Source organism: Balaenoptera borealis, assembly GCF_965194805.1.
Source record: "Balaenoptera borealis genome assembly, chromosome: 18".
In the NCBI taxonomy this organism is placed as follows: Eukaryota; Metazoa; Chordata; class Mammalia; order Artiodactyla; family Balaenopteridae; genus Balaenoptera; species Balaenoptera borealis.
Genome location: NC_138877.1, coordinates 33,416,837 through 33,444,727, shown reverse-complemented (window position 1 = coordinate 33,444,727; position 27,891 = coordinate 33,416,837). Strand labels below are relative to the sequence as shown.

The 27,891-nt window shown below is 39.1% G+C and overlaps 1 pseudogene across 1 annotated transcript; it reads left to right on the top strand.

Moving 5' to 3' along the window:
• The first annotated feature begins 22,952 nt into the window (after window positions 1-22,952).
• LOC309615680 (small ribosomal subunit protein eS24 pseudogene) lies at window positions 22,953-23,510 on the top strand (annotated as a pseudogene). Its single transcript has one exon. The product of its transcript is annotated as a small ribosomal subunit protein eS24 pseudogene (transcript).
• Window positions 23,511-27,891: the final 4,381 nt, after the last annotated feature.

The following is a 27,891-nucleotide window of genomic DNA, read 5'->3' as shown; positions in this document are numbered from 1 at the left end:
ATGCCATAATATTCTAATTGCAGTGCCTCCTCAGTCCAGAAAAGAGCACCCCTGTGGATTCCTTTTCCAAACCCTTTACTTTGCTAAGGGGAGGTTTAGAAAGGGCAGCAGACTGGGGTTTATAAAAGTCACAGCACATTTAGTAAGAGGATTGGGCCTCAGGTCACTGAAGAATTTTAGAACTTTACCTTCCCTTTTCTGAGTTTGGCAATTTTAGTATAAAACATAAGCAATAAATGGGAGGTTTGGTTCCTTAACCTAAGAACAATAATGAAAAACAGTAACACAGGGACTTCCCTGGTGGTCCAGTGGTTAAGACTTTGTCCTTCCAATGCAGGGGGCATGGGTTTGATCCCTGGTCGGGGGGAAAAAGGATCCCACATGCCGTGGGGCACATCCAAAAAAAAAAAAAAAAAAAGAGGAAGAAAAACAGAAACACAAAAGAAAACTGAACCCCAAAATGAGGCTTTCAGACATGGGTAAACTGATTGCTATTTCTATGGCAATTAGGGCCACTGAAAACCCATGATTAGTGTTATAGAATGCCTTATGTTGGTGTATTGCTTTATGGTTTACAAGGTGCTTTTATATCCATTTCCCGTGGCTCTCACAGCAACCTTGTTTTAGGTAGGAATTATTAAACGAAGCAAGGAGTATGCAAGGTGTCTGGCATATACTTGGCATGTAGTTGGCACTTTACAAGTAAGAACACTGCGGGGCAGAGAGGTTAAGTGAGGAACCCAAGGTCACATGTCCTGTTTGTACCTAAACCACCTCAAATTCAGGTCTTCAGATTCTCAGCACAAACCACATTTCTACTACCTCATACTGATTTTCTGGGTTCTCAAGGCACAGAAAGAGACAACCTAAAAACGTCCACTTATGCAAGAGTTTCCATTAGTTTCTCCACAGAAGCTGTTAATTGGTAGTAGTGTTAAATGATTTCATTTCTTTGTCCTCTTCTAGAGGTGATGATGGGCAGAAAAATGACCCATCAAAAGGAGAGAGGGAATTTCAACTCTCGACTCATTAATCATTGTGCTCTACTGAAAAATTGCAGGAGATTCAAGACTTTTTTTCATGCACTCATTCCTCGGTTATACAACCTCAAACAAGTAGTGCATTTATCTGATCTGTGCACAGGGGAAACTTTCCATCTCATACTTTTCAGAATCTTGGTGCCCATCCAGCACAAAATGAGGATGGGATTTAGAAAACATGGGATTGATTTTATCAATATATAAAACTGGAAACCATTTCTGCCTGCCCTTAAATGTTCCCAAGGGGATTGCCTTCAATTAAAGCCTGAGTGAGACTTCAATTTATCCTTTACCCAAGGACAGGGCCTTTAAATGTCCCATCCAGACATCTTGTGAGCTCCAGATCCTAATCCAACTGGTCATCTCTACTTGCATGTCTCACAGACGCTTCAAAGTCAACATCATAAATGAAACTCAACATTTTTCCCTCAAAAATGTCTCTCCTTCCTCACTTGTGTTCTGGAGGGTGACCACACCATTTACCCATTAGTCTAGCTAAAACCCAGGAGCCCACAGCAGGGTCTGAGTGGGCCCACAGAGGTCCAGATGCCACAGGGAATACCCAGCCTTCACCCTGCTGGCAGGAGGCAGGGCCCTAGAATAACATGAACTCTCCGTGAGAATACTATTACCACCACCCTCCTCTGACCTCAACCTGCTTTATCCCTGCAACCACCCAGATAACAGTCCCCAAAACTCATCAACCAACTCCACCTCAGGCAGGGCTCGGCTAACTGCCAGTTTCTGCTAATGAAGTTTTACTGGGACTCAGCCACCCTCATTCGTTTACGCACGTCTAAGGCTGCACTGCCAGAGCTGAGTGGTCGTCGTGGCAGGGAACTTCTGTTCCACAAAACCTGTCTGGCTCTTTACAGAACATGTTTTCTCGCTCCTGCCCTGAGAGAACATCAGACTAATCCCATGAGTGCCCAGGGCATTATCCCCATCATGGCTCTGTGCAGCTCTCTCCCCACCCCAGTTCCTACACCTCGGAGCCTTAAACTTGGCAGCTGTATTTCCTAGAACTCACTGAGTGTCATCAGCAAAATCCCCTAAATCCTAAGCTTCAAAGTGCCTTCCATCTTCTCGTTCCTAAGGAAATCTGGCTGTCCCTTGAGGCCAGTGTTTTCCCTGTAACTTTCTCAAATGATGGCTGTTTTCCTTCCCACCACCCCATGGACCGCTGGACCTAGAGTGGTAATACTCTTCATTCCTACTTCCAGACCATCATTCCCCTGCCTCCCCGACCCTACCCAATGTCTTTGACTATGCTATTTGGTACCCCTCTTTTTAATGATCACTTACCATCCTTCTAATCTTTTGCCTTAATTAGTTGAAGAATTTAGGCCCTGGATTACTGGAAGTTTCCCTATCCCTATTCTATTATTATCCTTTGTGTTTTTATATCTATATGGATAATTTGTCCAACACTTTGTCTTTACTTCTAATGTTCTTATCTTCCATTGCACCTTAGTTATCCAAATCCATGGTATGCTTTGTTACCCTTACATATATCTCTTTCAAAATCTCAATTTGAGACATCCCTCTCTGATCATTACCTCCTATTTTTCCATCTCACTCTAATACCCCCATACCAATAATTTTTTATCCCCCTGAGACCTTCTATCCATTGACCCTACCTCTTTCTGCTGTCCTTCAATGCCCCATGTCCTCACTTTGCTCCTTTATATAACTTAAATGTCAGAGTCCATATTTATAATTGTTCCCTTACACACCCTCAAATCCCTTCTCCCCTTCTCTCTCCATTGTGCTCACATTCAAAACTCTAATCTTGATCAAATCCAACTTTTCATATTCTTCATTACTGTTCCCAAGCAGTTGATCATGGCTGAAACCAAAGCATGCATGCAATGTTGCTGGCTTTAAATTAATGACTACAATCCTCAAGTGGCTCTCAATAGTGCCCAGGGGACCTACAACATTTCCATAGCCAAAACATTCTGTCACTCTCAAATATTTCACGCTTATTTTTCTCCTGTAACAACCCCCCCACCCCCCACGCATTTAGCAATGCCCTTGCTTCTTATTCCACCAGGGAAATAGGTGCGGTGTACTGGTCTCCCTACGTCTGTCCCTTCCCTCTGGTTCTACCTTTCCCACCTGTTAATGAAGGAAGAATGGTCTCTGTTCCTATCGTACATTAACCCCTCCTCTTGTGCACTGGATCCTATTGCCTTCTTGCCCAGCCAAGGACTTTGCCTCTGCTTTTAACCCCTTCTCTTCCTGTATCACCCATTTCCCCTTTACTAGACTACTCCCACAGGCACATAGACTTGCTGGTATATCTCTAATGTGAAAAAATGAATAAAAACAAAAGCAACAACAACACCTCCTTTGACCATGCATTGTCCTTCAGTCCTTTTTTCTGTTCTTCTTTGGAATAAAATTCCTTAAAAATTTCTCCACATGGCATCAAAAGTAAACCTTCAAAAGTGTAAACCAAGTCATGCCACACTTGGCCAATCCTCCAGTTTTCCCTACACACTGAAAATAAACTCCCAAGTCCTTACCACAGTTTAAAAATCTTACATAATCAGACCCCAATTTGACCTCTCCTTTTATTCCTTTTCTCCCCAGTCATACCTTCCATTTGCTTATCCTGCTTTATTTTTCTTCATAGTAGTCAGAACTTGACTGTGGTTGGATGAATAATGGTCCCCAAAGATGTCACATCCTAATCCCCAGAATCTGTCATTAAGTTTGTCAGTTTACATAGCAAAAGGGATAGAAAAAGGGACTTTGCAGATGTAATTAAGTAAAGGATATCAAGATGAAGAGATCATCCTGGATTGTCTGAGTGGGACAAGAGTACTTATGTGAGGGAAGCAGGAGGATCAGAGTCAGGGAGGGAGATTAACAGGGGAAACAGAGGTCAGAATGAGGCTGTTCTAGGAAGGGGGCCATGAGCCAAGTAATGCAGGTGGCCTCGAGAAGCTACAAAAGGCACGGAAATGGATTCTCAGAATGCGGTCTTGTTGACACTTTGATTTTAACCCGTAAGATCCATTTTCAGACTTCTAAACTTCAGAACTGTAAGATAATGAATCTGTGGCATTTTAAGCCACTAAGTTTCTGATATTTTGTTACAGCAACAATAGGAAGCTACTATACAGATATTATGTTGTTTCTTTACCTGTTATTATCTGTCTTCCCTAATATAATGTAAGCCCCATGAATTGAGGGATTTTCTTTCTCTTTTTCACTACAGTATGCCCAGCAGTCAGAATGATGGATATTTGTTGAATTAACAAATGCCTACCTGACTATAGAAAAATGAATGAGAATCACTTCCTCCCTGGCTCAAGCGTGTCCTTGATGCTTCCTTTTGGCCACATGGCCGTGGTCTCTGGGACCAAAGACCACAAGAGACAACCCAGGGTACTCCTTTGACCTCCATGTTTCTGGATTTCCACACAGGGTCTAACAGTATCAAAGAACAAATCCTGAACTCTCTCCAGCACCCAGATAATTTGCCCATGGATCACCATCAGAATGTTAAATTAAGGAGTTCATCTTATTTTCTGGAAAATTGTCCATTTCTCCTGTATACTGCCTGATATATGAGAAGATGGATTAACAGAAAAGGCATTAACTAGAAACTGAGTCTTAAACTCATTTAAACCCATTTGTTTTTCTTCCTCACTAGAATATAAGTTCATGAAGGACCAAATGCCTTATTCATTGCTTTATCCTCAGGGCTCAGAAACATGCTTAGTACTTAGTAGTCTGTCAATCAGAATTTAATGAATAAACAAGTTTTCTTTAATTTCTCCTCCCCTCAACCTCAAATGCAGGCAACCTCCAAATCCTGTAGATTATCTTCCCTAGCACATTTAAATCTTCCCTCCATGCTCCATCCTTCCTCTGTCTGGCCTTCGTTCAGGGCCCCTCACCCCCCCTACTGGGATGAATGGAGTATTCCCAGGGCTTCTGCACATTGCTGCTAGAAGAGCTGTCTCAGATCTGATCATATTAACTTCCCACGTCCCCTCTAAGACCACTTCAGTGGCTTCCCCATTGCCCATAGAATAGGCTGCACCCCTTGGTATGGCATCAACAACTGTCCATATCCTGTGCCTGACCCTGCAGCCTTATGCCATGCTTTCCTTCTATCCCCTTTCCTCAACTTCAGTGAGCCTGTGATGCCTGAAGTCAGGCTGTTGTTCAGTGACCCTGTGCTGTTACTTCGGCTTCCTCCTTTGTGTTCTAGTTTCTACTGCTATGTAAGAAGCTGAAACTGCACAATTCAGATTGGGACTGGAACCCACAAGCTGGGACTCAAACCCAGTCAAGACCGACATTGGAATTTGAACCCAAGGGCTGAGACTCAAACCCAGACAAAACCCAGATTGGGACTTGAACCCACTGTCTCTTAATTGAGATCACACACCTGGTCTGAGGACTCAATGAAGCACAGGTTCTTGATGTCTTGTCACAGAAAGAATTCAGTGAGAGACAAAGTGATAGGTAAGAAGTGGACTTTTTTTAGAGAGATACACATTCCAGAGACAGAATGTGGTCCGTCTCAAAAGGTAAGAATGGCCCTGGGAGAAACATACTCCACAGACAGAGTGTGAGCCATCTCAGAAGGTGAGAGGCCCCAAAATATGGGGTAGTTAGTTTTTATGGGCTGGGTAATTTCATAGGCTAATGAGTGGGAGGATTATCCCAACTATTTTGGAGAAGGGGTGGAGATTTCCAGAAATAAGGCTATTACACACTTTTTGGCCTTTTATGGTTGGCCTCGGTACTGTCATGGTGCCTGTGGGTGTGTCATTTAGCATGGAAATGCATTACAATGAGTGTATAATGAAGCTCAAGGTCTGCTGGAAGTCGAATCTTCTGCCATCTTGGACCTAGTTCATTCTAACCAGTTTTTTTCATGTCCTATAGCTATGTCATACTTTTAAAGGTTGTGCCCTGCCCCCTTCCCTCCTGTTTCAAACCAACCCAAAACGCTCTGGCTTAAAAACAACAGTCATTTACACACAATTATTTTCACTCGGGGTGGTAGAGGATGACTGGGCTTAGCTAGGTGATTCTGACCTGTGTTCTCTCATGAGGCTGCAGTCAGATAGTTGCTGGGGCTGGAGTCACCTCAAAGTTTCCTCATTTATATGTGTGGCAATTCATAGTGGCGGTGAGCTCAGCCAGGGCTGAGAGCTGGGGTCCTTGGCTCCTCTACACACGGGCTGCCCCATGAGGCCTGGGCTTCCTCATAATATATAGTGTCTGGGTGCCAAAAGCAAGCACCTCATACACACTAGGTAGAGGTGGCATGGCCTTTTTTAATCTGGTTTTGGAAGTCACACAGTGTACCTCTGCCCCTTTCTACTAGTCAGAAGGGGTCACTAAGACCAGCCCATATTCAAGGGTTGGGAAATTAGATCCAACTCTTGATGGGACGAACATCATGCAGGTATGAGGTGGGAGGGAATTGATGGTGATGGTCTTTGGAGACTAGTGGCCACAGTCAGGAATGCTTTCTTCTCTTCTTCTTCACTTCTATGAGCAAAATCCTTTACCTTTGAAGATCCACTTCATCTCTGACTCACGGACCTCAAAGCAGAATGAAGCCCACCCTCCTTTGTAAGCCTACTCTTCCCCTGTGGGCTTCTCATTTGCCATCCACACATATTGTTTAATTACTCCTTGGCACATGCACCTCTCCTAAGCACTTCTAGGAGCCCGAACTTTCCATTAGTCTTCAGGGAAGAGCTTTTATGGGCAAAATCTGAGGGGGAGGGCTGCAGGGTGTGTGACTTTCTTCTGATTGGTTGGTGGTGAGGTAACAGGGCGGTGCTCCAGGAGTATCAATCATCAGCCTTCTGGTTCCAACTAGTCTGGGGTCCACTGCTTGTGCTCAGCCTGAAGTTACCATCCGCCACGTGGGTGGGGGCCCTAGTTCCTGTGTGACTCAGAGCTCTCTATCAGATTGTTATGTATATTCTTTGAGGAGGTACTAGGGCCCTTTCCCCATTGCTACACTATTGTTTCTTGGCTGCTCCTCCCTTGTCTCTGCAGCCCCTCCCTTCCCTGATTAGCAACTGTTTGAACCTTCCCTTTGGGACTCAGGAAAGGTCAAGGAGATTGAATGAAGGCTATTTCCTACAGATAAAAAAATGGGGACACCGAAAGCTTTGTACTGGGAGGGCCCCACAGGGTTTTGCTCAGTTTCAGTAGTTCCACTTGTCGAATGGAAAAAAAATCTGTTTGTTCTTGAGAATTAAATTAATGAGAAATATGCTTCACATGATTGGTATTTAAGAGAAGAAAATTCAAATGGAGATGCTGACTGGGGAGCCCTAGGAAGCTCATCCCTGAGGCATACATACCTGGGTCTCCCTGCACATTGGGATTTCATAGGATCCTGGCCATATTTAAGATAAAAGGGGAAAAAATTACCTCAGTGTCAGGAGGTATTTTAGACTCATTTGAAGAGGTCGAAGATCATAGCTGTAAATGGAACCTTCTGCTGAAGGAAAGGGGAATTTTGAATGTCGCTGAGCATTTCAAATGCTCCCAGGCTGGAAATGCCTTTGGAGGTAGAAAGAGCTTTAGTGCTCTTTTTTCCCCTCAGTGGACTCCAGCTGTTTGTGGTGAGTGCCCACGGGGCGCCAGGGCACCCACAGAGATAATGGGCAGGCTCTGGAGCTCCAGCTGACACCACAGCTAGGAATTATCCCCAAAGTTTACCGACTGATCAAGTGCATAATAAATTAAGGAAACATTTAGCCAGGAGTGATAAGAAAGTCTAAAATACTTCTCTATTCAGATTTAATTTTCCAAGCAATAGTTTCTAATATTAACCAAGGTGGTGGAGCTCCTAAATTATTTTTAAAAATCTTTTAAGATTTCTTTGAATATCTCATTCCAGTGACTATCTGATGACACCAAAATAGCAGGTGATTTAAATTGTTCCATCAGTATTACAAAGCCAACATTTTATGGATTCAGTCCTTTTGGATTTGATTTCCTAATTAGCTTTTAAAAGAGAAATACAAAGGTTAAAAGCTGCTGCCTTTCTAGAATTCAAGTATTTAAAACTCCACTGCCAACCTGAAAACTTAATTTCAAAATTAAACAATCTGCCCAGAGCATCTAAATAAAAATCTAATAAAATCTGTTTATAGGTGAACCAAACTAAGACTTATGACAAATCTTGGTATGATCTGCTCCTTTTTAAATTCAACAATTTGTGGGTATAAATAGTGTCTTCATAAACCCTATACTAAGGCTTATTTCATGCTGTTGGCAAGGTGTGAAACAAATTTTATGTATATGTCTGATAGTCTTTCAACTGGTTCTTTAGATCAGATTAACAAACAAGAGGTTAGAGGACCAGAGAAGAGTTATAAATGGGGAAGGGCAGGCAAGTTTGGATACATAATGACTCATATTTTTTCAGAATCCTATCTATATAGTACATTTTCTTATTTAGTTTGACTCACCAAATTATAAACATTTTCACCCATCAAGTGTATTAATCCTTTCCTTTGAGTTCTTTCATGATTTTATATATAGAAAGCTCTTCCAAATCCAGATTTTAGAGCATATGCACCCATGTTTTCTTCTGTAATTTTATATACTTACATTTTTATTGAGGTGAAATTCAGATAACTAATCATTTTATTATACATATTTATTATATATTTTAATGTATTATGTATATATTTTATATATATGAATAACCATTTAATTTATAAAATATATGACTTAGTATAATGTGTATGGAGCAAAACTTGCCACCCCAAAATGTGTTTCTTTGGCATGAGGATTAATCTAGGCAGATTATTTTTAAGACCCCAAAGACTCAGGAAGAACCTTTGACCTTCTCCATAACTGCCCAGAAGAATGTAGGACTTGTTCCACCAAGGGAGCCATCACCATAGATAATATGAACTAGATAGATGTGGTCCACAGAGAGGAACCCAGCAAAGTCTATTTGTTAAAATTACTCTCTTTGTCCCACTGTCTCTGAATAGCCCAGCAGACATTTGTTTACCAAACATTTGCTTTTCCATCTCCACATGAATTGCTTTCCTTCCCTTGGAAGCCCCAAATCCCTAGGCCCAACAATCTCTTTTGTCTTTAGCTAAAGATGGTATTTAAGGCGAGGGTGTCAGCCATTTTGGGGAGTTAGTTTTGGGGAGTTATTCAGTTTGGTCTCTCCCATGTATGCATGTTATTAAACTTTTGTTTGATTTTCTCCAACAGGAGAAAATCCGTCTCATGTCAGTTAATTCTTAGACCAGCCAGAAGACCCTAGAAGGGTAGAGGAAAAATTCTTCCTCCCCAACAAATATTTTTTAGGTTCATACATCTTGGAGCATGTATAACTGTTACCAAATTAAGTCATATGGACCCCTGCTTGAGCCCTAGGCTTCTGCCTTCTTTTTCTGTTGGGTTCATGCAGCCAAAAATGAAACCAAAACTGAGATTGAAGCAGTGCAAGTTTCTTTTTTGTTTTTTTTAAATTCCTTTATTTTATTATTATTTTTTAAAATTATTTATTTTTGGCTGTGTTGGCTCTTCGTCTCTGTGCAAGGGCTTTCTCTAGTTGCGGCAAGCAGGGGTCACTCTTCATCGCGGTGTGCGGGCCTCTCACTATCGCGGCCTCTCTTGTTGCGGAGCACAGGCTCCAGACGCGCAGGCTCAGTAATTGTGGCTCATGGACCTAGTTGCTCCACGGCATGTGGGATCTTCCCAGACCAGGGCTCGAACCCATGTCCCCTGCATTGGCAGGCAGATTCTCAACCACTGCGCCACCAGGGAAGCCCACAAGTTTTATTCAATGGCCAGAGACTGGAAAAGTAGGAATTTATTTCACAAATCAACTTCTCTCCTTAATGGTGAGAGGAATTTATTTTAAGAACTAAGGACATTATGGGGAGGAGTGAGACTAATGATGGGGAGGCATAGGCATTAGTTTTCTGGGAGAGAGGCAGGGCTTTCCTGGAAATGGGGTGCCACCCCTTTTTTGGTCACTGACTTCCCATTGTGGTGCTTGTAGGTGTGTTATTTAGTTTGCTAATGTAGTAAAATCAGTGTAGAATGAGACTCAGGGTCAATTGGAGGTCAGATTAATCACCATCTTGGTTTTACCTGGTTCTCTCCAGTTCTTCCTATAGCTTCCTTTCTTTGTGTACAGACCTGTGACTTAAAAATATATATTAGCTCCTTTTCAAGGGAGGGGTTGTGCAAGGGTCTGGTGGCAATCCTGGTAACATAACCACTTCAATACTTTGTATGAATAGTATTTCATTATATGATATACCGTATATTTTTAACCATTCATCCATTGGTATACATTTGGGTTGTTTCCACTTCTGGCTATTGTGAATAGTTGTGTACAAGTATTTGTTTGAATATCTGCTTTTAATTATTTTGGTGTATACCTAAGAGTATAGTTTCTGGGTCTTGGCATAATTATATTTTAACTTTTTGAGTAACTTATTTTTATGTTTAATTTTTTAAATTCATCTGTAATGTGAGGTTCTAAATGGATTGTTTCTAAATTGTTGATGTAACCAAAATTATTTATTGAATAATTTATTCCTTATCCTATAAATTTGCAGTTCTATTGTTTCAACTGAATATTTTCTCAGAATTAGACACTTGAAAAATTATTACTGTAGCTCTGAAGATTTAAAATATCTGGTAAAAGAAACCCTCCTTTATCATTTATCTTTTTCAAGATTTTCTCAGGTAGTCTTGCTTTTTAATTTTTCAGTTTAAATTTAGAATCATGTCTGTCAAATTTTTAAAAAAGTCATTGCTCTTTTAATTGATATTGTATTCAAGCTATATATATTATTTTGGAAGAAATTGAGGTTAGTTAGTGTGCCTTTCCACTTAGTCATATTTTCTTTGGGATCTTTCTGTAGACTTTATAGTTTCACTTGTAGGGGAGGAAAAATCCCTCTTCCTCTGCCTTCATAGGTTCAATGGCTAGGGCCTGAGATTCACACTGGTAAAGACATTAAAGAGAGAAAAAACAATTTTCATTACTTATGATGACTGATGTCCAGAGTTTTATAAAGAAACGAGTCTCAAAGTGGTGGCCAGATGACTGAGGCTCCATACCATCTGACACTTAACAAAGTAAAAGGGGTTTGGGGCTTCAGGGCAAAGAGGCAAGTTATATAGGAAGGGGAGGGGAGAAAATAGATGGTAAATAAGTGTTGTCTTATGCAGGTAAGAGTCTCAGGTGATAAGGATTATCTCAGGGGTAGCTCTTTTCTGGGTGTGGAGACACCTTTACAAATGAAAATTTCCTTTATAAAAGGGGTTGTTTCTACAGTTGACCCTTGAACAACATGGTTTGAACTGTGTGCATCGACTTATATGTGGATTATTTTCAATAGTAAATACTACAGTCCTACATGATCCACTGTTGGTTGAATCCATGGACGCAGAACTGTGGCTACAGAGGGCAGACTATAATTTATACGCAGGTTTTCCACTGCATGAAGGGTTGGCGCCCCTGACCCCTGAGTTGTTCAAGAGTCAACTGTGGTCTATTTTTAGGCAGTTAGGGAGAGGTAAATAGATTGCCCTGCCTTTGCTGGATCTCAGTAGTCTGGCCCCAAATAATCCATATGCCAAAGAGTCATATTTTGGGGTGGCGTATTCTATTACTCTTCACATTCATTCTGGTGTCTGCATATTCCTTGGTAAAGTACTTAGTTATTTTATCTTTTTATTACTTTATGCATAACATTTCCTCCCAATATTAATTTGGAGGCATTTATGTTTTTAATTTCACTTATTAATTCTAGTTCATTTTCAGTTTATTATCTGATATTTTCCACACAAACTACTGCCTACATAAACTTACATGATATGTAAGTAACAATAATTTTCTTTCTCCTTTCCAATAGCTATATCTTTATATCTTTTTGTTTGGTGAGAACTTTCAAGACAACAGACTTTATTTTGTTCATTTTTATACCCCCAGGGCCTAGAAAAATGTATGCACTTAATATATATTTTTGAATAAAGAAGAGGGATTTTTGTGTAATAATTATTGTAGTAGGCATTATTGCTTCATTCAGATTTTAATAGAAATGTTTACAGTATTTTACCATTGACTATGATATTACCAATTGGTTTGAAATAGGTATTCATTATAGGAAAATAGATTTTTATTCCTAATTTTTAGAGACCTTAAAGTTAAGAATAGGAATAAATTTTTATCAAACACCTCTTCCTAATGTACTCTTATATTTCCTATTTATTTTGACGTTTAAAATGTTATATTAATAAATTTACTGTAACATATTATGCTTGGTGATAGTGAATTATTATTTTAATGTACTGTTGAATTTAATTCACTAGTACTATATTTGGAATTTTCATATAAGCTTTCAAAATTAGTTTGGAGGGTGTTAAGTTCAAAGGCTTGCCTCTGAGCTCACTTCCTGCCTCACTTCCCCTCAGGGTGTGGTCCATATGTTCCTGGAAGGAATGGAATTAATATCAGAAAAGATAGGATTAGCACAGCCCCTAAGGAAATGGGGCCCTGGTATTGCACATTGGAAATCAATCCTCCTTGTTTTCTTCAAATTCTCGGAAACCACAGACTGGCGTCAGCTAAGGTGATGTCTGGCGCCTATTGTTAGGTTAAAGCGTTTGCACAAATCCCTCATTGTCTACAGATTTTTCTTTCCTTTTCCATGGTCATTTCCTTGAAGGAGACTCAAGCTATCATAAAAGTTGCATTTTCCCATTTCATGGGATGGTTTTATTGTTGTTGTTTCCTTGAGATAAGTTCAGCACCGTTATTTGCATACACTTTGTTGGGCATTAGGAGTCAAAACCCTTTCATCAGAAGCCAGAATAACTGGTAGAAAGAGGATTAAACAATTCATATGTGGAGCACACCACACAGGGTAACCTGAGAAGAGTGCTCCCTGGCTCACTGATAACCATCCTGTGTCCTAACACCACAAGCATGGTGCAAGAATGCATAGCACGGAGAATGCACAATGCAGTTTACCATGCAAGTTTTTGCTGCCTCACAGTACAGAATAGTGTTCAGGGTAGGGGAAAATCATCTAGTAACCTTTAAAAAATGTTTCTGCTATCGTCAGAACACTTGTGTCCCCCTCTCTCCCAATTCATATGTTGAAATCCTAATGCCCCGTGGATGGTATTAGGAGGTGGGGCCTTTTCGAGGTGCTTAAGTCATGAGGTGGAGCCTTCATGAATGGGATTAGTGCTTTTATAAAAGAGACCCACAGAGCTGTCGCTCTCCTTCCACCATTTGAGGACTAAGATTGTTTCAGACATAGTTTGTGACTAATCAGTGCTTGCCGTGACAGCATTAAATCGAATATGCATGTTTCAGAACACACCTCAAAGACAAACAGAAATGATTATTTTTAATAACATACCAACCTGAATAATAGAAAATATTATTACCTCCTTGTAGATAATGGAAGGTTGATTATAATCTAGGTTCATTTCTATATGAACATAGTAGATTTGGAAGAGGCTAAAATAACTTGTGGGTGGCTAAACATTATCTTTTTGGCCATACTGTGGGTGGAGTTGTGGAAACATTTTCCACATTCTCAGGTGGTTAGGACCTGCCTAAACAAGTTGACCTGACCAAAAGTTAATACCACATCCACCAGAGACGGTGTTCACAGTGCCTGGCACATTCTAGGTGTTCAATAAATATTTGTGGACTAAATAAACGAATGGATATTTTTGGTACCAAAAGATGCAGCTGATTATGTTTGGATAAGTATGAAGAAAGTGACAAATATTTTCTACCCTTTCATGTAACACTATAATTTTTAACATAAAGAACTGAGAAAAAAATTACCGATTTCTGTGAAGTTACTTTAAAGATCTGGAGGAGTAGCCCCCAAAGTTATGCATTCAAGGTTTCTGTTGGCACATCCCCTTCCCCTCATGTCCTCTTAGTAACAGAGATGGGGACGGGAGTGGGGTGGAAATTGAAAATGGCCTTCAGGGAAGAGCCATAAAAATGATGAGCAGGTGGATATATGACTATGAGAGAAGGCTGAGGGAATCAGGACTTTAGATGGGTGAAACGAGAATGAGGAAAACTTAATATTTTCCTTCAAGGATATGAAAGGTTATAATGAGGAATGTGCTGATCAGCTGCTCTTTACTGTCACAGAGGATGGAACTAAGAAAAAAGAGGGACACTTTATAGAGAAGTAGGAGAACTTCATGGTGAGGCCTATTAAATACTTGGCTCTATTACCGAAACAGGGAGTGGGGAGGTAGGAGACATCAGTGGTTCTCAAGTGTTCCTAATGAACCAGCATTATCAGCATCACCTGAAAATGTGCTAGAAATGCAAATTCTGGAACCGGGTCCCAGACCTACTGAATCAGAAACTCTGGGGTTGGGACTCAGCAACAGGTCATTTAACAAGCCCTTCAGGTGATTCTGATGGACTTTAGGTTTGAGAATCATGGGGATAAATAAATTCTCATGGATGCTTAGTTTCCAGATATCCTTGGGAAGCAAAAGTCTTGAAGAAATGAAGACTTTAAGCCTCTTCCAGCTCAATATTATCTGTATTTTATCAAGAAGACACCCTTATTATGGTAGTTTAGATTCACCAATGCTAGAAACCTCAAGGAATAAAGGTTGTCTATTGGAAGATAAAATTATTGGTTGTTTGGGGATATAAACTAGATTGTAATCAACAATAGTGAAAACTGCTCCAGAGTAAAAGGGAATTCCTTTGCTCCAGAAGTTACTAAAGGTACTTCACAGAGAGTGTCACCTTAGGAAAAAAAAAAAAAAAGAAAAAGTAAACCACTGGCATTTGAATGTCAAAATTTCAGGATCTGGTGAGAGGTGTGGACACACAGAGTGATGATTATGATTAGGGATGCTCTTATGAGACAGCGTTAATAAAGAAATGAAGAATAGTTTGTACTAGGGAGGGTGCTATAAAATAGGCACTCTTACGCTGCTAGAAAGATTGAAAAAGCTACAACCATAGTCTTTCTGGAGAAAAATTTGGCAGTGTGCATTAAGAAGATGTTCTACCTCATTAATTTACTAATTTAACTTTTCAGAACTTAACCTAAGGAAACAATCAGAGGTGTAGAATAGAATGTTTGTTGCAGTCTTATTTGTGGTTGTAAGAAATTTTAAAGCAATCCCTAATGGCCTGCAGATTTTTCCTGTATAGTCAAAGAAATAAAAGTGACAATATATAAAGGATATATATGTAAAAGAAGTATTCATATATTGTTTGTAGTGCCAAAACACACACAAAAACCCAAAACAACCCAAACAAACAAAATCTAGAAACAAGTGAATGTCCTTCCTTAAGAGAATGGTTAAATAAACCCTGGTAATTTCATGAAATATTATGTTGACATTTAAAAGAATGAAATTTAAACCACTGTCTTAGAGGATTTTCCATAATGCATTGTTAAGTGATAAAAGCAAGATGAAAGGAAGAATTCATATGTTTTCATTAAAAACAACTCATCCATATATGTGTACATGTTTGATTATATTAGAATGTATGAATGTGAAAGCAAGCCAAAATATGTATTTAAAAAAACATGGCTATGATAAAATTAACATGCATAATAAGGCCCTGTTTATGTAAAGTTATACAAATTTATGTGTATTTATTTGTAGTAAGATATTTGAAAGTTTGTTTACTGACCATAGTTCTCTTTGGGTTGTAGGATTTAAGGTGATTATTGCTTTAATCCTTATTCTTTTGTATACTGCTTGATTTCTTTGTATAATGAGCATACAGAACATAACATTTTTTGTTGTTAAAAAAAAAAAGCCCCACCAGTGGAAGTATAATAATGAATAGAATCCACTCTCTGTCATCATTTAGGAACTAGGAAACAAAGGAAAAGCTGTGTTGGAAAGTATGAATGACCAGAGATGGCTTTCATAGAGAAGTGTTGGATGAGGCTAAACAGAGGGGAAGGAGTTAAGGAGAAATGGTGGAGGGGGCATCAGACACAACAGTTAGAGGTGGTCTGTGCAGAAAAGGGCTCTGAGAGCGTAGAATTGTTTGCATTCTGAGAAGAAGGAATCCATGCACCTAAGGTCCACTGAGATGACTACACCAGCTCTGTTGGCGGCAGGGGAAGGTATGAGTTGGGGTATTTTCAGGAAGCTTTCCTGTTGATCCCTGGCATGCAAGTTACCTGTCCCTTCTGACTGTTAATGATTCCTATTATCTACACTCCCTCGAACATTCTCCGCTCTGCCCTGCTTGTACTTCTGGACAACTGAGGCAGTAAGACTGGGAGAAAAAAGCAGGAAAGGAGATCCCTGACTCCTGAGTCTCCCTGCCTCCTCCATTCTTGGGTCCCTGGTGAGAGGAAATGGGTTTCCCTTCTTATTCTCAATCAAACGCCCTGTAACTGGCTTCCTTATAGCGCTTACCAGTTTCTAGTTTCTTGTTGTTGTTAGTGGAATTATCTTTAAAGTTTTTTAAAATTACGGTCTGATATTATAAGACGTAAAATTTAGGTTAAGCCCATATCCAGGGATTAATTTAGAAAGCACGGTCAAGACTGGTCAGCTAGGATGCTAATTAAGTACAGCTGAAGGGTCAGAAAGCACTCTATCAGAAAGGACCACACTCCAGAGGTAGCTATTGCAGGCCCTCCAGTTATCCACATCTCCATCAACAACAGATTGTTTCTAATTAGCATATTTGATGTCAGAAATAGGTTTCTATTTGCATAAAATGCAGCCTGTTGTTTAATGTGGGGAATATTAGAAAATGAGCTGTCAGTTGTGAAATTAAGGAATTTAATAGCCAATGAATGTTTAATAAATAGCATAAATAGGGTATAAGAATCCAGCAAGGTTTGTGACTGTACCCTCAGGGACTGCACTTGAAAGGTCTGGTTTGTAGCCATGAACTCTAGACTCTGTCAGGCTATCAGGGTGACAGAATCCTGCCTCTGGAAACTTGGCATTGTCCTAAAATGAGCCTTTCATGCAAGTTAGTGGTTAAAACATCTGAAAGGGAAGAGAATGGAGGCCTTCTCCAGTCTACAGAAGTCATATGAATTTTTTTTTAATACTTGCTTTGCTAATAAAATTTTAGTTAATAAACATCTATTGGTCTGACTTGCTTTAAGCATAACTTATTGTCTGGAAATGGCTGACTCTCTCTACTTGAAACTTCTTTGGTGGCCACCATTTTCTATAAAAGACCCTAAGAACTATGCATGTGGTCAATAGGTCAGTTTGCAGTAGTTGGCATCATGTTTGTTGTATTCCTCTTTCCTTAGGCTGTAAACTCCTCATCTGGTTTATACACTGACACTTAGTGCAGGGGCTGCTACTGTAAGTGTGTAGAAATAACTAGGTTGTGAATCAGTTGGCTGTGCTCTCCAGCGCTCCTTCCTACTCTTCTCCAATCTTCCTGCTGAAAGTAATCAAAGAAGCTGGACCTTTTGACACTGCCCAGAGAACGACCCAAAGCTTCAATGAGTTCAGACAAGGAAAAGGGACTGTCTCCAGGCTGAGTTATGAATTTTACTCTTGGCCCTTAGGAAACATGTATTGTGGCCACATGTTTACACAAACTTCTTTTTAGGAGTGATTGTGAAACCATGCACCTCAGATTGGGACTTGAACATGTGTGCCAGGACTCGAACCCATCCAAAACTCAGATTGGGACTCGAACCCGGCCAAAACCCACAGTCTTCCAACTGAGATCACACACCTGGTTTCAGGACTTAATGAAGCTCAGGTTCTTAATGTCTCATCGCAGAAAGAATTCAGTGAGAGACAAAGTGATAGGTAAGAATTGTATTTAATTAATTAATTAATTTCTTTTTGGGCTGCGTTGGGTCTTCATTGCTGCGCGCAGGCTTTCTCTAGTTGTGGCAAGCAGGGGCTACTCTTCGTTGCCTGTGCAACGACTATAGTCACGAGCTTCAGTCACGTGCACAGGCTTCTCATTGTGGTGGCTTCTCTTGTTGTGGAGCATGGTCTCTAGGCACATGGGCTTCAGTAGTTGTGGCACACAGGTTCAGTAGTTGTGGCACATGGGCCCCAGAACGTTCAGGCTTCAGTAGTTGCCGTGCCTGGGCCCAGTAGTTGCGGCCTGCGGGCTCTAGGGCACACGAGCTTCAGTAGTTGTGGCACATGGGCTTTAGAGTGCAGGCTCAGTAGTTGTGGTACACAGGCTTAGTTGCTCCACAGCATGTGGGATATTCCCAGACTAGGGATCAAACCCATGTTCCCTCCATTGGCAGGTATATTCTTAATCACTGTGCCATCAGGGAAGTCCTGAAGTGGATTTATTTAGAGAGAAACATGCTCCACAGACAGAGTGTGGGCCACCTCAGAAGGTGAGAAAGGCACCAGGGTATGGGGGTTGTCAGTTTTTATAAGGGTGGGTAATTTCATAGGCTAATGAGTGGGAGGAGTATTCCAGCTATTTCGGGAAGGGGCAGGGATTTAAAGGAATTGGGCCACCAATTTAAAGGAATTGGTCCACTTTTTGATCCTTATGGTGGCCTTGGAACTGTCATGACGCTGGTGGGTGTGTCATTTAGCTTGCTGATGTGTTACAGTGAGCATATACTGAGGATCAAGGTCTAGTGGAAGTTGACTTGTCTGCCATCTTGGACTCATTTGGTTCTAATCAGTTTATGTCATGTCCTTCGGCTATGTCATTCTTTCAAATGTTGTGCCCTGCCCCCTTCCCTACTGTTTCAGTTGTGGCAGATTGGACAAGTGGAAATGAAATAGTACGGTAATAAAACGAGTGGTCGTAGAATCAAACAGCCTAGTTAAACTCTGCTCCTCTTCTTACTGGTATGATTGTGGGCAAGTTTCCTCATAAATGCAGTAGTGACTTACAGGTTTGCTGGGAGGATTAAAGGAGATAATACATGTAAAATATTTAGAAAAGAACCTGCTGCGCCTGAGGTAAGCTCTAGGTGATAATTAGCATTTCTTATTATCGTCATTATTTATACCAGGAAACACAGTTGTGAATAAAGTGTTTGGGTACCAGGTGCTCATTTCTCTAAGTAAGTGTTTTCAAACTGGGAAGAACATTGAATCATCTGGAGAGCCTGTTAAATATTTGGATTTTTACCCCCTGCCCCTGGAGACTGATTAAATGTCTCTGATCTGTAGTCAGAGATTCCCCTCAGGTGATCCTTCTGTTAAGCCAAGTTGGGGAACACTGCTTTAAGTGAGTAAGGAAGTGAATTTCTAAGCACCTGCAATCATCTAGTTTAAAGTTGGTTTCTGATTGAGAAACCTGCCTGGGGCCATCTTTGGTGCCTCAGGGCACCTTTTGGTAGAGAGAGCTAATTTTCTTCCTTAAAGCAATAAGAATTTGGACTTTGGACTCTAAAACAGTTGGGTTTGAATCTGTTACTGGAGTGTGACCTCTAGCCTTTCTCAACTTCCATTTCCTTGTCTGTAAAATGTAAACAATAACAGTTTCCTCCCCCTGGGATTCTTGTAGGATTAAATGAGATTATTTATTTATCTACCTACCTACCTACCTATCATCATCATCTACCATATATCTATCTATTTATTAATCACCAAGCAAATTACTTTACTGAGCAAAGGCTCAGTAAGTAATTATAAATCATAATTAGGATTAGTCGTAATCTGACCTCCCCTTCCAGTGTGGCTTGGGTAACCCCTACTGAGCCTTACCCTCCTGCTGGTAACAGCTATAAGTTCTGGACAAAACTGAAAAACCAGTGACCTAAAGGCATGAGAGAATGAACAAAAGCAGGCAGATTCTGGAGAGAAGCTGACACTTTAAAAAAGCAAACTGCATGGATGAATTACCCATTTTCCAATAGTATTTAGTCTGAGGGCAGGCCAAAATTGGCATCAAGATGTCACTAAAACTCTAAAAGAAAATTTTCAATTTTTCTGGCCTAAAGAACCAGAGGACAAGTTGGGGCAACCACAGATATTGACAAATGAAGGGGAAATTCCAGAGACTTTGAGAGGGAGAGCTCCAAGTTCTGTTATAAAATCTGCCCAAATCTCTGGCTAAATGTCAAACCATGCATGGGACAGATTCCAGCCAAATATTAAAGAACTGAACTAAGTTTTAAGGTATTTTCCAAGAGACAATGTTTTCAGTTTGACTCCAACCAAGTAATTGTTTACTAAAACAGAAATTTACACCTTCAGAGGAATATAAAAGAATTCAGTTTCTAAAACACAATATTTACAATGTTGAGGATACAATCCTGAATAACTAGACATTTAAAGAGCCAGGAAAATATGATCCATTCTCAAGAGAAAAGACAAATTCTGAGGTGGGCAAGGTGTTAGAATTAGCAGGCAAAGATTTTAAAGCGACTATTTAACTATGCTTAAGGATGTAAAGAAAAATATGTTTGCAATGAATTAAATATAGAAAATCTCTGCAAAGATAATGAAAAACCATTTGGATACTATAGAAATAAAAATACCATATCTTAAAATTTTAAAAAGTTACTGAAGTAGACTGTAGCTTAGCAGTAGACTGCAGATGACAGAGGAAAATCAGTTTACTTGAGATAGATTAATAAAAATTATCAAATCTGAATCATAGGAAAAAAGGTTGAAAAAATTGAATGGAGCCTCAACGTACTATGGAATGATATAAAAAGTCTAACATATGTAAAACTGAAGTCTCAGAAACCGAGGAGAGAATGAAATAAATCCTAATTCTAACCCTGATGTGAGTAAATAGAGATAGGGTAAAGATGTAGAAGGAGGCATGAAGAAATTTACCAGAACCTCGCCCTGTGGGAAAAAATTGTTTTCGATGTCTTCCTCTATCATCTATTATAATCTTTCTAAACTTTCAAAATGCAAATAGCATCTCTTACTTGAAATGCTGATTCTTTTAAAAGTTCTCTCTCTTTGTTTTTCTCCCTTCCTTCTTTCTTTTTTCCTTCCTTCCCTCCATTCCTCCTCTTCCTTTTCCTTCTCCTTCCTCTACTACTACTACCTCTCCTCCTCCTCCTCCTTCTTTTTCTTTCTCTCTCTCACTCTCTCTCTCTCTCTCTCTCCTCCTGTCAGCAAATGTTTATTGAGTTCTTAATACATTTTCTGGAGAACAAGAACTTTATCTAGTTCCTATTGCTGGCCTCCTACTGGAGAGTACCTATAAAGCTCTTTTCTTGGTTTTAAAGGTTTAATGCATGCTTGGGTTGAATTGGGGTGGGGTTCGATTCAGCAGCATTTTTCTCTTGCCTAATAGACTTTCCTGTTTTCCTTGCTCTCTGGAAATATATCCCTTAATCTTTTCCTTTGCTGTGCAACTGGAGTGGGTTTTAATATCTTAACACTGCTTTAAAATTTCAGTGGCTCATAGTTACCTTCCCAACAGAGTCTAAGATTTTTATTTTGAGATCTAGGCTCCTTGTGGCTTCCAGGCTCACCTTAAGCTCTCACCAACTCATTTGTACCCCACTGTGCCCTGTTGCTCCATGTCTCCATGTTTTCTCCTCCCCCTCCCATATCTGCCTGATGGAGGCCTATCCAGCAATAAGACAACAAATGAACAAAAACATATTCAGGTATGACCTCTGAGAATCAACCCAGACCATCCTAGAGAAAGTTAATGATTCTTTCTTTCATACTACCATATTAGATCAAATCTAAAACACAGTTTTCCCCCTACATCTTATCATTTCTGAAATCAGGGAGCCTTTATCATTGCTGGTATCTTCTGATCACTGGTGGCCAGGCAGACAGCAGTTATAACATGGTTGTTGTTTTATGCACATACTTAAAGTTGGTTATTATTTATGGAAACATGACTGAACAACTGCAAACCTTCATTGTAAACACACTATTTAAGGAAGGCTTTCAAAGAAGGATCATGAATCTTGTTTGAAATCTTTTGTTGACAACTTCTCCATAAAGTCAAGAAAAAAACGAGCAGATACTTGCAGAAAGAGTATCAGCAACTTGAAAGAAAATCCTACACTGTGTTGAAAGACGTAAGCATGAAAAACTCTGACTCAAAAAGTAATATTGAAAAGATAAACTCTGAATTGGAAGAAATTTCAGGAGCATATTAATCAATTTATTTCACTTATATTTTCCTTTTAATGTACATACAATATAAATATGTATGTTCAAAATATATATGCAATGATATATAAGCTCTCTATGCACAAAGTACATGTATGTCATGTATATAGGAGATTTTTATAAATATTTCTTAAAATAAACTGAACACAACTTGTAAAGGAGAGCAAGAACTGACAAAACCAGCATTAAAAAGATCAAATGGGTCAGGAGCAGTCCTAGGTCAAATGTGCTTGAGGCACAAACCTCCTTGACTAATCGTCTCATTCACTTTTTGTTTAGATTGGCATTGAAAGTCTATTATCTCCACACCCAGAACACCTGACTCTAAGACTAGCCCTAGGAAGAATCCAGTAGTGACTATGATAGAAGTGCAAATAAGAGGAGTTGAATCCTACAAATCTAGTGTGAGTGGCTATGTAGCCATGTGGTGGTGACAGATGGTCAGCACCCAGAGTGGTCTGGGACCATTGGGAAGAAGGTCAGGTCTGAGAGATGCTGGGCTTATGGATATGGTCTTCAAACATTTTTTGCCCTCCTATGTATTTTTAAAATGACCTCAAAGATTTTTTACCATAATTTAGACAATTGCAAAAAGATGCAGTTTCTGGTATTTTCTAAATATTGACATTTAAGTGTGAAACTGTTACATCACCCTTTTAGATGTATCCAGTGGAATCTAAATACCATAATGATTTAATATCCATTATCATCCAGTTTAAATATATATAATTATGCTCTTAAGTTTAGAAACTTTTATAATTTTCCCTGTCTCCTTGAACTTGAGTTTCTGATTTCAGGAAAGCAAAGTATGCCAAAAAGATTCTATCAGCTCTTTTCCTTCCTGGCTGCTTGAAGATCCGCCGCCATTATGAATGACACGGTAACTATCCGGACAAGGAAGTTCATGACCAACCGACTACTTCAGCGGAAACAAATGGTCATCGATGTCCTTCATCCTGGGAAGGCAACAGTACCTAAGACAGAAATTCGGGAAAAACTAGCCAAAATGTACAAGACCACACCAGATGTCATCTTTGTGTTCAGATTCCGAACCCATTTTGGTGGTGGCAAGACAACTGGCTTTGGCATGATTTACGATTCCTTGGATTATGCAAAGAAGAATGAGCCCAAACACAGGCTTGCAAGACATGGCCTGTATGAGAAGAAAAAGACCTCGAGAAAACAGCGAAAGGAACGCAAGAACAGAATGAAGAAAGTCAGGGGGACTGCAAAGGCCAATGTTGGTGCTGGCAAAAAGTGAGCTGGAGATTGGACAACAGAAGGAATAAAGACTCTGCAGTGACTGTGTCTGTGGTGATTGTGCAGATTTTTCATGAGACAGTTAATAAACTAAGACTTTTTACATAAAAAAAAAAAGATTCTATCAGACTTATCAAATGAGAATTAATTTTACCTATAATTTTAAAATTTATAGGCACCCTGTTTACTCAAACCCAGTGTACACTCAGAAAAGATAGGGAAACTAAATATAGTGTTAATTTTATTCCACTTTTGCCAGTATTATATTTTGATAAAATACTTTTATTTTATCATGTGGCTTAAATAGTTTTTCATCTAAAACTTAGAGTAGAAAATTTAGCTCACTAATGATCAACATAGAGATTACTTAAAAAGCAAAGGCACATAGTCAAACTGATTAACTTAGACTTAACTTCATCTCAGAAGATGTCTAACTTCATTTTTTTGGAAAAAAAATTTAAAACATTTTTAGATCATTATAGATTCACAGAAAATTCCAAAACCAGTAGAGAGAGAGCTCATGTACCCTTCACCCAGTTTCCCCCACTGGTTACATCTTACGTATCAAAACCAGGAATGTTAGATCTTTTGTTATAGTCACAAATCTTTAAGGCTCTATTAATTGTTTTCAGTTCATTTCTCTTTCTGTTGCTCAGACTGTGTAATTTCTATTGTTCTGTCTTTTAGTTAACTGATTTATTCCTCTGTCTTCTCATCCTGGTGTTGACCCCATACACTGAGCTTTTAAAATTTCAGCTATTGCTTTTTTTGGTTCTAAAATTTCCATTTGGTTCTCTTTTTTTATATCTTCTATTTCTTTGCTGAGATTTTCTATTTCTTTTCTGAACCTTCCTATTTCTTAAAATTTGTTTAAATCATGTCCGTAATTGCTGCTGAAACATTTTTACCATGGCTGCTTTAGAATCTCTATCAGATAATGCTACCATCTGTCATCTCCATGTTGGGGTATGTTTGATTATCTTCACTCATTTGAGTTAAGATTCTCCTGGTTCTTGGTATGATGAGTGATTTTTTTAATTATATCCTGTATATTTTGAGTATTGCGTATTAGACTCTGGATTTTATTTAAATATTTTGTTTTAGCAGACTTCCTCTGACAGCATGCTGGTGGGTAAATGTGGACACCACTCAGTTGCTGTCAGGTGCAGGTAGATGTCCAGATTCCATGAACACTCTGGGAGAGGGTGCCTTTGTTACTGTTGGACAGGGGTGGATGTTTAAGCTCCTCATATGGCCTCCACTGGGATCTCTTCTTACCACTGAGTGGTGGTGAATGTCCTGGCTCCCTGCTTAGCCTTGTCTGACACCACCCTGGCAGTAGGAAGGCACACCTTGGGAGTGGGAGTATGGCCTTGACTTTTGTGGCTGGAGTAGGGCAGTATTGTCTAAAAGTTTTCTTTCTTGCTGGGTAACCCTTTCCTGGCCCTTTGGCTAGAGAAAGCAGGCTTTGGGGGGGATTTTTTTCCCCCTGTACCTATTGGTGTTTCTGGCTTCTCTGGTGCCCAGTCTACAACATATAGAAGGCAAACAGAAAAACTAGGGAACTTATCCCTGTGCTGTTCCATAGGTCCCAAAGTCCCTCACCGGTCCACCTTCTTCCTTTCAGAGTCTTCTTGTTTGTTTTTTAATATAATGTCCTGAATTTTTTTTTTTTCACACACACACACTGTATTTTATTTTTACAAGAGAAAAATAGACTGACACCAAGCATTGTACATGGATGACCACAATAAAAGCAACAATGACTGCAATTACCAAACACGAAACACACTCATACTATGTCATAATATTGTATAATGTCCTGAATTTTAAATTGTACTTAGTTGATGGAATATAGAGAAGTGTGTCTACTCCATCTTTTCCTAGAATTGGAAATCTCTCTGACTTCATTTTTAAATTAAATAAATGTATCAGTAAGTGGGTTTTGAAGTATATAATGGAAACTCTGAAGAAAGAAATTATAGAATACATCTTATAAAAGTGATTAGTAAAACTGTTAAATCAATATTTAAATGTTTTTGATTTAATACATCTAATTTATCCATTTTATACTAAGACATAAAAACAAAATAATTCAATATATAGTTTATCATTACTTAATTTGTAACAATGTAGTGTAATGTATAGGTAAAATTATGTCACCAAAAAATTAGAGATTATAGTAAAAGTCATGACATTTCTTAGGTAAATATGTGTGCATGTGCATACGTGGTGTGTGTGTGTGTACATCATATTTTGGTATCTGATTTTTAAGTATAATTAAATAATATTCAGCTATACACATAAGTAATAACTCCATTAGTTTAGTTTGACACTATGATCAAAGTGCCTACGTATGAAACAAAAGAGAAAGGTATATAAACTGCTGAAAATGAATCAGTCTGGCAGCTAGCATAATTTTCTATTTTATTAATAGCAGGTAGAAATACTAAACTTTTCATAAGATGAAGATTAGAATAAATATTTCAAGATATGAATAGATAAAATAGTTTTAACTACCTTATTTAATAATACACACTAATTTCTGAAAGAAATCTTATAGAGGTTGATATGTGGGTTTTACCTAATCTATCTTGCAAAATTTGGAATCCTAGGAAACATTCCACTTACATTTAAAAGATCTGTGTCACTAACTCATACTGTTTAGGCTAATGGAAGGTGCTTTTCTTTCTTCTGATGCAAGCTGCTTTTTTCCCGGCTAATAACATGTCTTAGGGATGAGCACTGAGAATAGCTGAAAAGAAATGCTTATATTTAAATACATAAAAAGAAGGGACCATTTTTAGACTTCAATATTTCCCACAGATACTCCTTTTGCCTTACTCTCAACAGATTCTCCCTCATGAATAATGAATCTTTTGATAATAATCTGAGTATAAAAGAAGTAAAGTCATTAAGCAAAAATGATCGTTACTCCCACATTATTTTATTTTATTTTTATTATCATTGGCCCCACTTTATTGTATATGTGCTTTTAGAACATACAAACAGGGACCAAAATTTTTCATTTTTAATGCCCACCCTCATTATTATCAGAAGTACATAAAAAAGAAGAAACGACTGGAAGCTGTAAGAACTTAGAGGGTCTTGCGTAGTCATGAAAGAAGGTCCTCTCCCCTGATGATTCTTACAGTGGGAGTGGGGAGTGAGGCTGTGGCTCACTTTTGGTAAAGCAAGAAAGGGGCTCTTGGTGAACCCAGGCAAATTATCAGGCAAATCCTTCTTAGGAAAGGGTATGAGTGGAGTCTGAGAACCTGGAAATTGATTTTCTTAAATCTATAGGGGGATTCTGGTTCAAGGTGGTGACGTAAGAGGATCCTGAACTCATCTCCTCCCACAAACACACCAAATCTTCAGATACATATAGAATAACTTCCTCTGGATAAAACCTAAAAACTGGCTACACATCAGGCTCCTACACATCAGGCGAATGAGAGGAGGCCCACATAGCTCAAAGCACGTAGGAGAGGCCGGGACACAATCTAGTCATAAACCCCACCATGGTATGGCAACTATAGTTAATAATACTGTATTGCATATTTGAAAGTAGCTAGGAGAATGGATCATGAAAGTTCTTATCACAAAATATTTTTTTGTAACTATATGTGGTGATGGATGTCCAGTGAACCTATTGTGATGATCATCTTGCATCTTGATACAAATATGGAATCATTACATTGTACACCTGAAACTAATGTAATGTTATGTCAATCATACCTCATTTTTAAAAAAAGGAATGCCCAGACAACTATAGGAATTCCCATACCCCTTGGAAAGCCTTTATACTCCCAGGGCTACGAGTATCCCATTTGACCATCCCTGCTCAGATCACTGCCTTAGCGTGTGGACCTTGGGACATGAGAGGGAACGAGAGAACTGACATGATATCAAAGCCCTAGGAAGAGTGCCTCTTTCAATAACTGTTAGATTATCAGTGTGTTTGGTGATAACAGTGACACAGAAGTTGTGAGAGATATCAGGACACACGCTGAGTTTGAGAACTTAGAATTGCTTTTTTTAGCATTGGTTAGAATAACCATACATTCCCTTTTTGTGCACTCTTGCTTATTTGTGAAATTTTGACTCTTTTCATTAAAATTACATGGGGTAATCACCCATTGATAGAGGTTTAAAATTAGCTGGAAGGGTACAAGGATCACTATTTGGATTAATTAATTCAAGCAATGATGCTCTCTCAGGGCTAGTAATACCACACTATGCTCCCTTTCTCATGTGACAAGTTTGACTTTTGTGGATAACATTGGCATTTGTGTATAAAGGAGACAAAAACTTGCAAGTTGCTTGTACAGCAGTTAGAGAAATCCTTTGGATTTTTGTAGCTAGAATGAAGAAGATCTATTGGTTAAGGATCATTAAAATTGTAAGGCAGAGATTGGGAGCTGATGTTGCATAACATCCTTGAGTAGAAAAGAATGAATTGATATCATCATTGCATCTAAAACGACAGAGTAGAAAT